This window comes from Hyperolius riggenbachi, chromosome 2 (assembly GCF_040937935.1).
Source record: "Hyperolius riggenbachi isolate aHypRig1 chromosome 2, aHypRig1.pri, whole genome shotgun sequence".
Taxonomy (NCBI): domain Eukaryota; kingdom Metazoa; phylum Chordata; class Amphibia; order Anura; family Hyperoliidae; genus Hyperolius; species Hyperolius riggenbachi.
The window spans coordinates 314,522,952-314,538,283 of NC_090647.1; the positions used below are offsets into that span (position 1 = coordinate 314,522,952).

Below are 15,332 nucleotides of genomic sequence, written 5' to 3' on the forward strand. Positions count from 1 at the left end.
GAGCCCTGCGCAGCCGGAACAAATAGTTCCGGCCAGCGCTAAGGGCTGGATCGGAGGCGGCAGACGTCAGGACGTCGGCTGACGTCCATGACGTCACTCCGCTCGTCGCCATGGCGACGAAGTAAACAAAACACGGAAGGCCGCTCATTGCGGCCTTCCGTGTTACTTTTGGCCGCCGGAGGCGATCAGAAGAACGCCTCCGGAGCGCCATCTAGTGGGCTTTCATGCAGCCAACTTTCAGTTGGCTGCATGAAATAGTTTTTTTTTTATTTAAAAAAAACCCTCATGCAGCTGCCCTGGCGATCTTAATAGAACGCCAGGGTGGTTAATCATTATACATTATTCATTGTTGCTTGATGATGAACACATGCATTTATACATGTTTAGCATGACCTTGCGAAAAGTGATCAGCTATAAAGGGCTCTGGATAGTTTCTGCATGCACTATGTGTACAGCTGCGATCCAGTACTCTTGTACACAAGCACATTTTAGCCAATTTTTAACTTTTCACTCCTTTCTTCTCTTTCCTTTTGGCTTTTAAAATTGTTATGACATACTTCCTGTTTTTGAACTGTTCTAATTCTGGTGGGGCAGGAAAGATTTTGTGATCCTGAAAAGCAGAGCATAGAGAAAAAGGTATTGTTTTGGCCAGGCTAGGAAAGATCAGGGAAGTTAAAAATCTGTTGCCAGAAAAATGTGACAGTGCAGCAATTAAATAAGTAATATTTTTGCTGTTTTTTAGTATTCTTGAAAATATTTTATTTATGTGCTGGTAAGAATAATCGTGCAATCTTTTGTTGCACAATGTGTATGCTCAATGTTGATTTTCTTTTGTAATCCTGTTAAGCAGGATTAAACATGTATTGATGGCATTGCACTGAATATTGGGGACCAGGGCACTGCTGGTGTGTGAGGAGAAACTTTATGTAAAATTGCAGTATTGTTAGCATTAAATAACCATCCATGTTTGGCTCCTCCCTATGACTTTAGACTGCCATGGAAGTGGCCTATGGGGCTGGATTAGTCCAAGCCTTCTTCCTCCACATGACCACATTTTTGTTTTTGAATTGGTGCAGCTTCTTAACAGTCTGCTGACCCTGCTGTCACCTTGCATGGGACCACACAGTGGCCTAAATAAGAGATGTGGCCATGCTTTCACAGTGTGTAAGACATGCTAAGGTTCTCATCAGACAGACCAAGGTTTTAGGAACAGCAAGGGCTTGATTCACAAAAGAGTGTTAACTGATAGCACGGCCGTGCTATGCAGTTACCACGCGAGGTGACGCATGCAAAGGCTTACGCCCACGTGCTAACTAATGTTTGCGCGCAAACGGTCGCGTGATCGCGTGCAAACCTTTGTTTAGCACTCGGGCGTAAACTTTTGCGCGTGCAAAGGTGCGTGCGCGTCACTTCGCGTGTTAGCTGCATAGCACGGCCGTGCTATCAGTTAACACTCTTTTGTGATTCAAGCCCCAAGTCTGTAATGATGTTATGTTCAGTTCTGCTTTAAAAGACTCCCGAGGCGAAGCAATAAATCTTTCTTTACTTACCTGGGGCTTCTCACAGCCCCTAGAAGTCCTTTGGGTTCCTCCCGCAGCTCAGGTCTTCCTCAGTGTCCAGCTGGCCAACTGTAAGTATCGCCGACCCATTGGTAGGTCAGCGCTTCTGCACATGTGCGGGTGTGTCATTGTCACCGGGCACGTACTGTGCCTCAACACTAAAGATTGGTAAGCTAAAGAGTCCTTTAAGCAAATGTTTTTATAATTTCATGTATTAATATTAATTTTCCTCAAAATTGCTTTCCAAACTTAGTGATACAAGCCCTGTATTTAGTCCTTGCATAGCATTTAAAGGGAACCTAAAGCGAGAGGGATATAGAGACTGCCATAGCTATGTCCTTTGAAACAATGCATATTACCTGGCTGTCCTGCTGATCTTTTGCCTTTAATACTTTTAACCATAGTCCCTGAACAAGCATGTAGATCAAGTGCTCTGACTGAAGTCTGACTGGATTGGCTGCATGCTTGTTCAGGTGTGTAATTTAGACACTATTGCAGCCAAAGAGATCAGCAGGATAGCCAGGCAACTGGTATTGCTTAAAAGGAAATAAATATGGAAGCATCACTTTAGGTTCCCTTTAAGCAGATCTAAACTAAAAGCAAACCTGAAGTGAAAATGAATGCATGAGATAAGTTACTGGATTTGTTAATCTTCAACATAACTTCCATATACTTATTTTGGTTGTAAGGGTTAAAAATTTAGGTTTGAAGTTTGAACTAGATTTAATGTCACACTGACATGGTAGTTCCAACACAGAGAACTGACGACCTTTTGAACTGTAGTCTGACTTCTTGCTGTGCAGGTTTATTAACCTTTGCAATTAAAAAGGAACACAAGCAAGTTCTAAGTAGGGTTGGTAGTGTACATAGGCACGCATATTTATATCATCATGCCATATGTCAGTTCTGGACTGCAGGACTGCCAGACAACTGGTATTGTTTAAAAGGAAAGAAATATGACAGCCTCCATATACAGTACCTCTCGCTTCAGGTTCCCTTTAAAGATACTCGGTATATAAAGGAGTCTTTATTTTTGATTCATTGCTTTTTACTAGTCAAGTATGAAAAAACACAGAAAGCTGTAAATGTGTCCTTCACAGGGGGGGGTAGTTATTGCTTCTGAGAAAAATATAACATCTTCTCCAAAAAGAATTTAACACACACACACACACACACACACACACACACAAAAAGCAACAAAGTTATAAGGGAGTTCTTTAAAAACAGTTTTTTCTCCACAATACTTATGATTAAAATAGTTTCTACAGCTTTGGAGGATAAACTATTAAGGGAGAAGTTTGATTTAGAATATTTTGTTGTTATTATGCATTGATGTAGTCCTGGCATTCTGCTTTCCTCTAACCCTGCAATAATATGGGTGTCGGAATTTTTACCAGGACTCGCTATGGCTTGGGGGGTGTTCCTAGCCATGTGAGACGGGGGATTTGGATAGGACCAGCAATAGGTAATAGGTCAGGCCTACAATCTTGTTGCTTTCATATCATCAGAATAAAGGAGGGCACGCCGGTACAGACATTTCATGATGTTATAAAAATATATATACTGTATATTTTTTTTCTATTTTTATCTTTAGTCTGCCAAAAGGATACTTAATAATTAAAAAAAAATGATGTTTAATAATCTGGTTATTTGAAGCATACAGGCAGGTATAAGAATTATGTTTATAAAATAATATCATTTGTATACTATGGCTGTGTGTGGTATCATACAGTATATATCACAGCAGTTAGCATAAAAGAAAATTATATTATGTTATACATTATTAATTGTATACTCCTATGGAAATTGTCACGGTCCATTAGTTGTTTGGCTCTGCTTATGTTATACTACTTTGTAGACACAATGCATATTGAATTTACCTCAATTTCAGTAGATTACTTTAGATATCTGTAGATAGATGTGGTGGAGGAGGTGATCTACTAATTCTGGCATTAACCTGCGCGTGGTTGCAGATTTGATATCCCAAAAGACCTTGAGTGTGCGGGTGGACAAGCAAACATGAGCCACAATGTTACTCGCCTGAGGAAACATGTGACAAAATGAGATAGGCATGTGTATGTATAGTGCTAAACATATTAATAACTAGGCAGTGTTCCTTTTTTATATTTTTCTGTCTAAAAAAAATAAACACAGCAAAGAAATGAACAGCGCTACTTAAAAACACACAGGTAGGTTTAGTTAGTGTTAGGTCCCCTCCCATGGAGGAAAGACTTCTACGACAGTGGGAGGGACAAGTACCTAACAATTGCAAATTGTTAGTGAAACTAACATCCTCCAAGTGGTAGACAGGTCATGTGTATGCTCATTGTGTATTTGAATCCCATGAGTGGGGTGTGCACTTTTTTGCAGGTAAGCACTCATCTGTTTTTAAGTAGCGCTGTTCATTTCTTTGCTGTGTTTGATTTAATTCTGGTCAGCTGCTCCCACTTGTTAGTGTTTCTTTGGTGTATATGCAGAGCCTCTGTTTGGTTCAAGGTGCGTTCGTAGTTCCTGGGGGGGCTCAGCGCATCTCTGAGCTGAGGCCATTCAGGGGCGGCCTGGTGATGCGCTGATCCCACTTTTTCTGCGCAATTCTTAATTTTACTGGTAGCGCGCCCAGGCTATGCATATGCACAGGTAGGTTTAGTTAGTGTTAGGTCCCCTCCCATGGAGGAAAGACTTCTACGACAGTGGGAGGGACAAGTACCTAACAATTGCAAATTGTTAGTGAAACTAACATCCTCCAAGTGGTAGACAGGTCATGTGTGTGCTCATTGTGTATTTGAATCCCATGAGTGGGGTGTGCACTTTTTTGCAGGTAAGCACTCATCTGTTTTTAAGTAGCGCTGTTCATTTCTTTGCTGTGTTTGATTTAATTCTGGTCAGCTGCTCCCACTTGTTAGTGTTTCTTTGGTGTATATGCAGAGCCTCTGTTTGGTTCAAGGTGCGTTCGTAGTTCCTGGGGGGGCTCAGCGCATCTCTGAGCTGAGGCCATTCAGGGGCGGCCTGGTGATGCGCTGATCCCACTTTTTCTGCGCAATTCTTAATTTTACTGGTAGCGCGCCCAGGCTATGCATATGCACAGGTAGGTTTAGTTAGTGTTAGGTCCCCTCCCATGGAGGAAAGACTTCTACGACAGTGGGAGGGACAAGTACCTAACAATTGCAAATTGTTAGTGAAACTAACATCCTCCAAGTGGTAGACAGGTCATGTGTGTGCTCATTGTGTATTTGAATCCCATGAGTGGGGTGTGCACTTTTTTGCAGGTAAGCACTCATCTGTTTTTAAGTAGCGCTGTTCATTTCTTTGCTGTGTTTGATTTAATTCTGGTCAGCTGCTCCCACTTGTTAGTGTTTCTTTGGTGTATATGCAGAGCCTCTGTTTGGTTCAAGGTGCGTTCGTAGTTCCTGGGGGGGCTCAGCGCATCTCTGAGCTGAGGCCATTCAGGGGCGGCCTGGTGATGCGCTGATCCCACTTTTTCTGTGTAAAAAAAATAAACATTCAGGTATGCAAGTGATAGTTTCTCTCCATTCGGGATCTATTGTAACCCTCATTGATAAGGAATTACAGTTATAAAACTCTTTCCTGGCAGAGAGCAGTTTCTGAGTGCAGTGGATAGATTAAAAAAAGGAAATAATTCATATATTTTAGCTCTGGAACACTTGATAGACCATGCCACTGAGCAGAGACAATAAAACATTAAGTGTACTTTTTTAAGTTTTTAAGCATAAAATAAAACAGGGATATCTAAAAAAGGATATCTAAAGTTTCACTTTAAGGAGTTAATCAAGTAATTCCCGGCCTTCACTGCTTTATGCTAATAGTTAACAATGCTGTTTATCTTTTTTTGTGGCAGGAAAAAAACTGCATTCTTCACTAGCATTTAAGGGATAGAATGAAAATAAAAAACTAGACACAATGAAGAAATGTTTTAATAAAAGAAACACAAAGAATAGTACAATTATTTTATTAAAATTTAGTTGCATAAACTCCATCAATATTCCAAATATTCTTTTATCTTGTTCTAATCTGTTCTTCTTTACCAGAACACCACCCTGTCACCAATATCTCCCTCTAGACACTGACTGGGACCCCCAGCCTTTGTATAAGCAAATTTGTTCCAAGGCTTCCCATTGGTCCATTGGTTTGAACCCAAGGGAATCAAATTCAAATAAACCCCAGCAAGAAATTCTAATTTCCATCTGGGGCTTATTTGATTTGGATTTTTGTTTGGATCAATGGTATTATTTGGCAGCAAATTCAAATATATTACCATAATAATATTATTCCTGTACAGTGTGCATCAGGAAAGAGATAGTGGGGTGTCATTCTGCAGTAAAGCAAGACAGACAGATGAACAGAAGAAAAAGATAATTGTAAATTTGAAATGAATTACAATGTTCTTCGTTAATAAAAGCGGGTTAAAAGACAGCAATAACATCCTCAATCATTACTAACCCTTTTCTCTTATATTCTGAAAACTGAAAAAAACAAAGAACATCTTGACGTAAGGAGTCCATGGAAAACAATGACACTAGAATCTACCTGACATGACATAAATCCTTTTTCAGCTCTATCCAGAACTAGCTAAAAAGGTTTGTATGAATATCTTGTGAGAGTAGCAGAAGATATAGCCTGCTGATCGTAAGCTCTTTGTTCCTGGGGGAAACGTGCAAACAGAGAATCATGTGACTAGAAGCTGCTGTCCTATCTTGCAGCAACTGTGAAAGCATTTTAAGTAGGTAACATACTTTGTTGTTTCCAAGAGTTGGTCTTTTTCTGAATGCTTATTTGCCTCAGGAATTAAATTTAAAGGATACCATAATTAAATTTAAAGGATACCCTAGTGCAAAAAGAAGTTAAAAACGGGGGAAGCAGGCATGTTTAGTGGGCTCTCCTCATGCCCACTGTTCCCCCCATTGTCCTCCGTCCCCCTTCAGTACTGCCTACTGACCCCCCGAACTTACTTCCTGGTCAGTTTTGTCGCAGCTGACTGCAGACACTGCCTGGCGGTGTGCGTCCAGTGATCGCACGCCCGCGGATGGGAGCGCTCTGACAATTTCGCACTACATGGTTGTGATGTAGTGCACATGCGCAGAGTGCTCCCGGCCACATGCGCGTGATAAAAGGACATGCAGTGCCTGCGCAGTCAACCTCGACCATAAAGTATGTTTAGGGGGTTGGTAGGCAGTATGGGAGGGGGACAGAGGAGAACGGGGGGGAGCGGTGGGCATGCATGCATGCTCCCCCGTTTTTTTAATTCTTTTAAGCTAAGGTATCCTTTAAGCACGAGTTAGAACTGGAAAACAAAATGTAGAATGTGACCAATAGCTGTGGATTGATACAAACTTTTCTGATTAAAGACACCAATAAAGCTTGCATAAACAAAATTCAGCCTCTTATTTGGTTTGTGTCCACATTGATTTTATCACCTCAGAACTGTCTAGCAGCAGTTTGAGCTGCTCCAAATTGATCTTCATGATTACAAACATGATATAATGTCCTACTATCCTTTTATTTTATATAAATCATAGTCATCTCCTAGTCAAATTCCCTCTAAATATTGTTATGCCATAGAATGCATCCATTCAGCTTTTGCAGCTCCTTTCTCCTGCATAATTACACAGTCCTTCCTTGTTCTACTGTACTAAGTGATCCTGTTGTTAGGTAAGGAGGTCTTTAATTATTTCAAACACTTTGCCCTTCACAGGCTGCCTGTTGTTCCATTATATGTTCTACTCTTCCCGATAGCTCTCTTGTACGAGGAATGTGCAGGTGTAGTGGAAAACAAGCAGTTAAGATCAACTCCCCACCACACACATGCTCATAGCATACAGGAGGCGGTTGCCATGACTATGATCACCATGGAAACGGCACTAGGGACCCAGGCCTAGAAAAGGATGCTCAACTTGTAATCTAGAGATAGAAATGGCACCTGAAAGGAGGGGGGAGACATTGGAGAAAGGTGTCTCATGGGGAGATTTAAGTAGTTTCCTACGTGCTTGTCTGTTGTGTGTTTTTTGCTTTGTGATCAGCTAGAAATAATGATTACAGCCACAGTTTTATTGCTGAAAATAACATTTACATGATTTTCTGTCATGGGATATGCTTGTGTTTGATCCCTTCACCTGACATACAAATGAACAGGCAGAATGCAACATAGAGATACATACACAGCACAACAAATATTCAAACGACATCTTCTTGTGTTTATTTTAGCTGCCGATAGATGAATATAGACAGAGTGTAATCATTTATGTTGCCATGCAAACATTTTACTCTTTTTTTGTTGTTGATCTTTGTCAGTTTTATTTTTAAATAGCTTTTTGAAAAATGTGTCATCTGAGGAATGGGATATGCATTTGTGTACTCAGACTAAAGTGCTGAAAAAAGCTTGAAATGGGGTGTGATCAATAATACAATATACTTGCATTATTGATCTCAGCCACATTTTATAATATTGCATTATGTACAGTAAAAGCTGTGTATGCTGTTTCCTGTTTGAAAAAATGTGCTCCTAAATGCTGTCTGTGTGCTCCTTGGTTTTAAATCACCCCCCTACTCCCTTTATAATCCCAGTGCTGGTCGTATCCGCACTTCAGTAAACACGGAGTATAAAGGAGTATGGGCTAGTGATTTCTAAAGTTAAACCATAGCAATAACATGCTTATAATTTAATAAGCAATGCCAATGTACTGCAATGTTTACCAGTGCCTCATTTTTATACATTTAAAGGACAACTGACCCGGTAAAGACTATTTAAGCTAGGCACAGAGGTATGTTCTTTCTGCTGGTACATACCTCTGTTATCTGTCTGCTGCGCTGCATCCTCCCCCTTATTCCCAGCAGAAAAGTTTAACTTTAAGAAAAAGTCAAACTTTTAAACAGAAAAGGCAGGCTTCCTGCATCTGTCCCACTCACTCCCCTTTCCCACCCGCTCCATTCACGCCTCTCACTGCCCCGCCAAGCTTGCTCCCAAGTGTCCTTAGCTAGCATTTTGGCGCTGATTTAGTGCTGCTAGGAACTTCTGGGGACATTTTCAATATGGAGGTGCTGGATTTATCAAATAAACCAGTTGCAGGATTTGATTGGCCCACTTCCAAGCTGCCGCCATTTGCATAATATTTTCTCATATTTTTCAATCAGAGAGTAAAGAACACAGGTAATTTGAACAGAGAGGCATATTACAGGCCAGGACTGGACACCACTTGACACATACCTTTGGTCCACCCCAGTGGTCCATGGACCAGAGCTTCAGAACCATCTGTGCCAAGGGTCTCATCTCTCCAGTGACTTCTGAGCAGATAATGTGCTTTAGCACACAAGTTTTCATTACAAAAGTGCCTGCTAGAATGGTTCTGCATGATATGTTGGCATTAGATAATTATATAAAAAGAAGTGGCATCGACCCAATAATAAAAATAATCATCCCTATATTTTCTCAAATACTGAAAAATGCTGCAACAGAGAGGATCATTATTTGCCACTGTAGATAATAAAATAACCTATTTTTACAGTACAAAGCCCAGTTTCACCAGCCTTAGCAGCACAATGATCAGAGCTGCACACACAGGAATATCATTTAGGGCTGGTGCACACCGAGCGGCTTTTTGGGCGTTTTCAGATCCGCTTGCGGCTGCGGATCTGCTTGGTCAATGTATCTCAATGGGGTGGTGCACACCAGAGTGGCAGGCGTTTTGCAGAAACGAAAAATGCCTGGGTGAGGCATTTTTTGGATTGCGGGTGCGTTTCTGCCTCAATGTTAAGTATAGGAAAAACGCAAACCGCTCTGAAAAACGGCACTTCAGAGCGGTTTTGCAGGCGTTTTTGTTACAGAAGCTGTTCAGTAACAGCTTTACTGTAACAATATATGAAATCTACTATACTGAAAACCGCAGCAGCAATCCGCAAAACGCTAGCAAAACGCCTCATAAAAATAAAAAAAAGCGTTTAAAAATCTGCTAGCATTTTGCGGATCTGCTAGCGGGTTTTGGTGTGCACCAGCCCTTATTTAGGCTGAGCCTGATATTCTCACCCTGCAGGTGCCATAGGAATGAAAGTCAGTGTTAATATATTGATGTATATTGAAGGTTAATAATATGAATATATTAAAGTATATTGAAGGTTGTTCACCCATGGAGCGGTGCCATAGTAGTGAGTATTGGGAGGAGCAGTGCATTAGCCAGATGCCTACATCTTACCACAGTGCAAAACATCGAAGATGTCATCATGTAAAGAGGTGGACTGCTTGGTGTTTGTGGAAAGTCGGCAATAATGCTGTGCATATTTATAGGCATTTAAAGAGGCACCATAAGGATAGACGGTATAGTAGAATGTAGTAAATTATTCAGGATACCCACTTTTACGTGAACTATACTGGTTACAGAAGCACTTCCTATATTTTTATATTGCTGTATATTGGTATGTAGTAAAACGGAGGACAACAAGACACCAAGCATTACTGCAATGGATTCTTCTTTAATTGAGCAAAGGCTTATGCAAGATGACAAACATCAACAATGGCCCGATATACGAAGCAGGTGGTTTCGGCGCACAGCGCTTACCGCTGGGGGGTGAAACCAGGTGCCCCGTAGCTGCAATGTAATACTGTGTGGGACGTATACGTGTAATTTGGGGCTCTGGCGGTTTCCGGACCCCGAATTACACCTCCCTTCGAGTTGCGAAAACTCGGAGGGAGAATAATATTTAACGCCGCCGGGGAGTGTTGCACCAGCAGGGAGAGACATCATATGTACGCTTGATATACCCATCCTGTGGGGGCTGTGGGGTAGCATCAGTGGGGCAGTGAAGCCACCTTTCCTCCATAATATCATTATGACCAAATCATCAGAAAATGGCATGCCAGGAGAAAGTGCTCACCAGCAATGAGAAAGACATGAGGGCTGCCATATTTGTTTTTGACCAAGCCCATTACCTGACTGTCGTAAATGTGTTTTTGACTTCACTATTGTCTGAATCACACCTGAAACAAGCATATGGTTATTGTAGTCATACTTTAGTCAGATTACCTAATTTGCATACCTCTTCTGGATCAGTGGCTGAAGGTATTGTAGGTGGAGGATCAGCAGGACAGCCAGGCAATATGCATTGTTAACTACTTCAGCCTTCAGTGTATTTTCACCTTATGCATCCGAGCAATTTTCACATTTCAGTGCTCCTCCCATTCATTTGCCAATAACTTTAACATTACTTATCACAACAAAATTATCTGTATCTTGTTTTCTCCACCACCATTTAGGCTTTCTTTGGGTGGTACATTTTGCTAAGAATTATTTTTTTTCTTAATGTATTATAACAGGTAAAAATTGAAAAAGAAAAAAAAATTGAAAAATATCATTGTTTCTCAGTTTTGGGCTATTATAGTTTTAAAATAATACATGTTACCATAATTAAAACCTACGTATTTTATTTTTGCTTGCAAGTACACAATACGCGTTGACACAGGCGTTGGAGAAAAACCAGTTCGCCCACTCTGTTTAAAATATGTAAATCAAATCACCAGAGGTGGCGCTCACAGCAATGTCACATCTATATTACAGTTCAGATGCCTAAGGCAGATATAAGCAGAACGGCGCAATTCCAGAGAAACATACACCCCACAGTTTCTGTGCTTCACTGAGGATATATACATACACCACCTATCACAGAGTCAATGATCAAATAAGGTAGTCCACTTCCAAACTCCACATTAAAAAGCTAAATTTCGAGAGAAGCATATTGAGTCTGTATGTTTCGCTGGATCAAAAATTTTCATATTCAGCATATAATTCCTATTTTTCCTTGTCTGTGCATAAAGTTTGACCACGTAGATGGAATAAAACGCCCATCATTTAAAAAAGCAACAGTAATATACCCTCTTGACATACAGTGCATAATAAAAAAAAGTTTAGTCCTTAAAGAGGAACTCCAGTGAAAATAATGTAATAAAATTTTTTTTACAATAATTATGTATAAATGATTTAGTCAGTGTTTGCCCATTGTAAAATCTTTCCTCTCCCAGATTCACATTCTGATATGTATTACATGGTGACATTTTTACTGTGGGCAGGTTATGTAGCTGCTCCTAGCTGTTTTGGCTGTTAGAGACAGCTGTAAACAGCTAATTCCTGTCTGTGAACATTGTTACATTGTGGCAGTTTGCCCAGAGTACCGTGGTACTCAGAGCTTCTTGTGGGAGGGATTTCAGCACAAAATCAGTCATACAGCGCCCCCTGATGGTCTGTTTGTGAAATGCAATAGATTTGTCATGTAAAAGGGGGTATCAGCTACTGATTGGGATAAAGTTGAATTATTGGTCGGAGTTTCTCTTTAAGGTAACTATGTATTTACTTTTTTATTGTCATTTTTTTTAATTTATGATGCAAAAAAATGTTTTGGATACCTTGGGGAGAGGGTGGGAGGGAAAGAGTTAATTTAAATGTAATTGTGGGTCTGTGTATAAAAATAAATATATGTAGGTATAATTTTACTATTTAGCCACAAGATGTCCTTACTCGTTTTTTTTCTATGCATCCTGTAAGCGTACTATTATGCTTGCAGAAAGCAAAGTATGTGAAGTTTTTTGTTTTTGTTTTAGAATGATCGCGGCTTCTGATAGAAGCCAGCGATTATTGCAACAGGGACTTAATCTCCGGGCTAACGGGCGGTAAGGCTGATTCCCGCAGTTGCATGCGCTTGAGTGGGTGGGAGCACGGGCGGTGGCGGCGGAGTACATATAGCTACTCCCCTGAGGGGTAGAGGAAATTTTTAGGTACGTAGATATACTGTACTGAAAACAATAAGTGGTTAAAAAGGAAATAAATATGGCAGCTACCATATTCCTCTCACTGTAGGGTCACTTTACACCCTAAGTTCAGGCTAGTAGAAAATAAATAACTTTTGTCCCTTTAGATTCCTATTCTATTGCAACACATTTGAGCTGAAATAAAGCAGCCACCTAACCACATTTATTGCTCTGTCCTCGTGTTCAGAGTTCTTTTTTTCTTAATTAATGTAATGCCGTCTAGGAGCAGAAAATGTGTAGGCTGCAGACAACGCCAGTTTTTCTACATTCAGGGAATGGGGAACAATTTTCAGACAGCAGCACACTATCACTCACAAGACTAGCCTTTTGTATAGGTGCTGAACTCTAACTCATAAGGGAACACTTACTGCTCCCCATATACTCTACTCCCATCATGCTTTGCAGTGTAACAGCAGCAAATCTGGCACCACTGTAGTAAATTCAAGAAGCCAGTATGTATGGATGTCAGAAATCTGCAGGTTTGGACCAGCAAACAGTTGAGATGTTGAGGAAACTTGGATTAAATTATTATTTACAACTTTTGAAGCCAAAAAAAAAACACTTAACAGTGTTGACAACAACAGATGCACATTTCATATTCTAAATGTGTTCTTTGCCAGAAATTGGTCTTTAGCAGGCGGTTCTCTCACTGAACAACCACTGATCAACTGCCAACTTCTATCCTGACGGTGTAATCAAGTGAGAATATAGAAGCAGGTAGCTGATGTCGGTGCTTGTACGGTAGTCACAAATTGTGTGTACTGAGTGCATGTGAAAATCATTGCAAGCAACTGGTATTGACTTGGCTCAACTGTGTGCCTAAAGCCTTTTACACACATACAAGGCATGTGGCCCTGTGGGGATGCAATCCATGGGGTGGGGGGGGGGGGGGAGTAGCCAGAGGCATTTATGAGTTGTGAGATCCTTTTCCCCACACACACACACCTCACTACAGTACTAGTAAGGATGGGAAGAGGATCAGTATTTTCCCCCTCTACTTGGTAACCACTTTAGTTTACCAGTTTTGTGTTCATTGTATTGTCTCCTTAATGTTAAAGTAGTATTAATTTTAATCTTTGTACTATATTAAAAAAAATCCAATTTCATACTTTTGTACACATCACACTGTGATTAAATGGCAGAAAACTATTTTTAAGACTGTAGACCTTAAAAAGCTTTTTTGGCTTACACAATGCAGGCATTTCACTATCCAATCATTTTCTGTGTATGCCTAAAGGGGACCATTAATGATACAATCTTTTTTGTATAATTCTACAATTTACCATTTCTATAAATATAAGGGACTGCCTTAAAGGGACACTATCAATAAAAACAACCTTTTTTTTTAATACTCTTTATTAGGGTACACATTACCACTTTATTTATTCACCCAGTTCTCTCTCCCTCTCTTTTCCTGCTTTAAAATCACCCTTCATTTCTCACACAGCTCACAAATATACTTCACTGTGTCACAGCATGCAGGAAAGTCTGAGGAGGATGCTGATCTGAAGCCTGTTGCTGTATTATAGCTAGTAGGGAGATATGTATACACTACTCCTGACTGACTGGCTGCTTGTGATGTTACCCTCCTGGCTGCATTTACTTTCTAGGCTGCTGTGTGCTGTCCATGCTGGGAGGGAGAGACACACTGATAAAGACCATGATAATGCCTTTGTAAAAAGTCAGAGAATTGAAGACAATAAACACACATTGCTGAAATCTTAACCCCTTACCACCATCTGAATTATACCTTATATACACAATGAGATTTTCTGGCAGATTTACTGCCAGATTGATTATTTCCAACATGTCCGATCTGCTTTCCGGTCGTTTTTCTGATCGATTTTCCGTTCACCTTTATGGAAAATCGATTGGAAATAAGATTGGAGATGTCGGAAATAATTTATCTGGCAGTAAATCTCCCAGAAAATCTCATTGTGCGTACCTAGCATAAGATTCTTTCAGCAAGTTGATTAATAAACAATACACTGAGGAGTTGATAGCAAATCCTCTGTGCAGAAACATGATCCAGTCCTGCAGATCTCAATAGTTTTTGTACCTGGAACTAACAGGATGATTTTACAATAGAGAGGCGGAGCTGTGTGAAGAAAGAAATTGCTCCTAGTTTTATTTGATAGTGTTCTTTTAAGTATTTATTCAATATATTCACTCAGTTTACCCTTCTAGTACATAGCTTTGATAAGATTGGACAAAAAAGATTGGATCATTAGTGGCAACCATTACTCAAGTCTGCTGCCAATCAATGTATTAGCCTAGGGCTTTTGGCCCTATAGCCCGAATCTGTGCCTAATCTGCAGCATTTCCCTATATGGCCGAGATGGGTGGGGAAACACTGCCTATTTCTACCATCGGCTTGCCGTCCAGATCGCACTGCACTGTAGCACGCAGCCAAATCCCTATAGCTGTGCATGGCACAACTTAGCAATTTGGAATATGGCAGCACAGCCAGACTGCAAATGGCTGCAGCTCCCAATGGAAACCAGCCCTTAAGGTGTAACAAGGACTCCTAGATTCTCTACCTACACTCATTTCTTGCAGTGGAACGTTCTGGGAAATCCTTCCTCCAAAGAGAGTACTGAAGCCATGCTGGCAAAGAAGTTTTTGCTTACAGTCAGTCTTGCAAAGTCATAGCTGATTGCAACTCGGCATGAAAAGCTCATTTTAATAACACTCAGTTATAAAAGACTTTGTTTTGACTACAGGACAAACATGTTTTTACAGCAATCTTCTAGCAAAAGTTTCATTTTACTTAAAAGTACCTGGTTAGGCGTTCTTTCTAAGACCTATTCATTCCTTCTGATAGCTTTTGTGGGTTACGTGATCAGGTTTTCCAAACAGAAATTTTAGGTGCTGATACCTCATCATTTGAACAAAAATGTAATGCTTTGGCTCTCTCCTTTATATGCTGTCAGATAGTATATTTAGAGTTGTGACTGAAAATGGGCTTT

The 15,332-nt window shown here is 40.4% G+C and overlaps 1 protein-coding gene across 1 annotated transcript in view; it reads left to right on the plus strand.

Moving 5' to 3' along the window:
* SDC3 (syndecan 3) overlaps window positions 1-15,332 on the plus strand; it is a 157,455-nt gene that overhangs the window by 79,099 nt on the left and 63,024 nt on the right. The window lies entirely within an intron of this gene.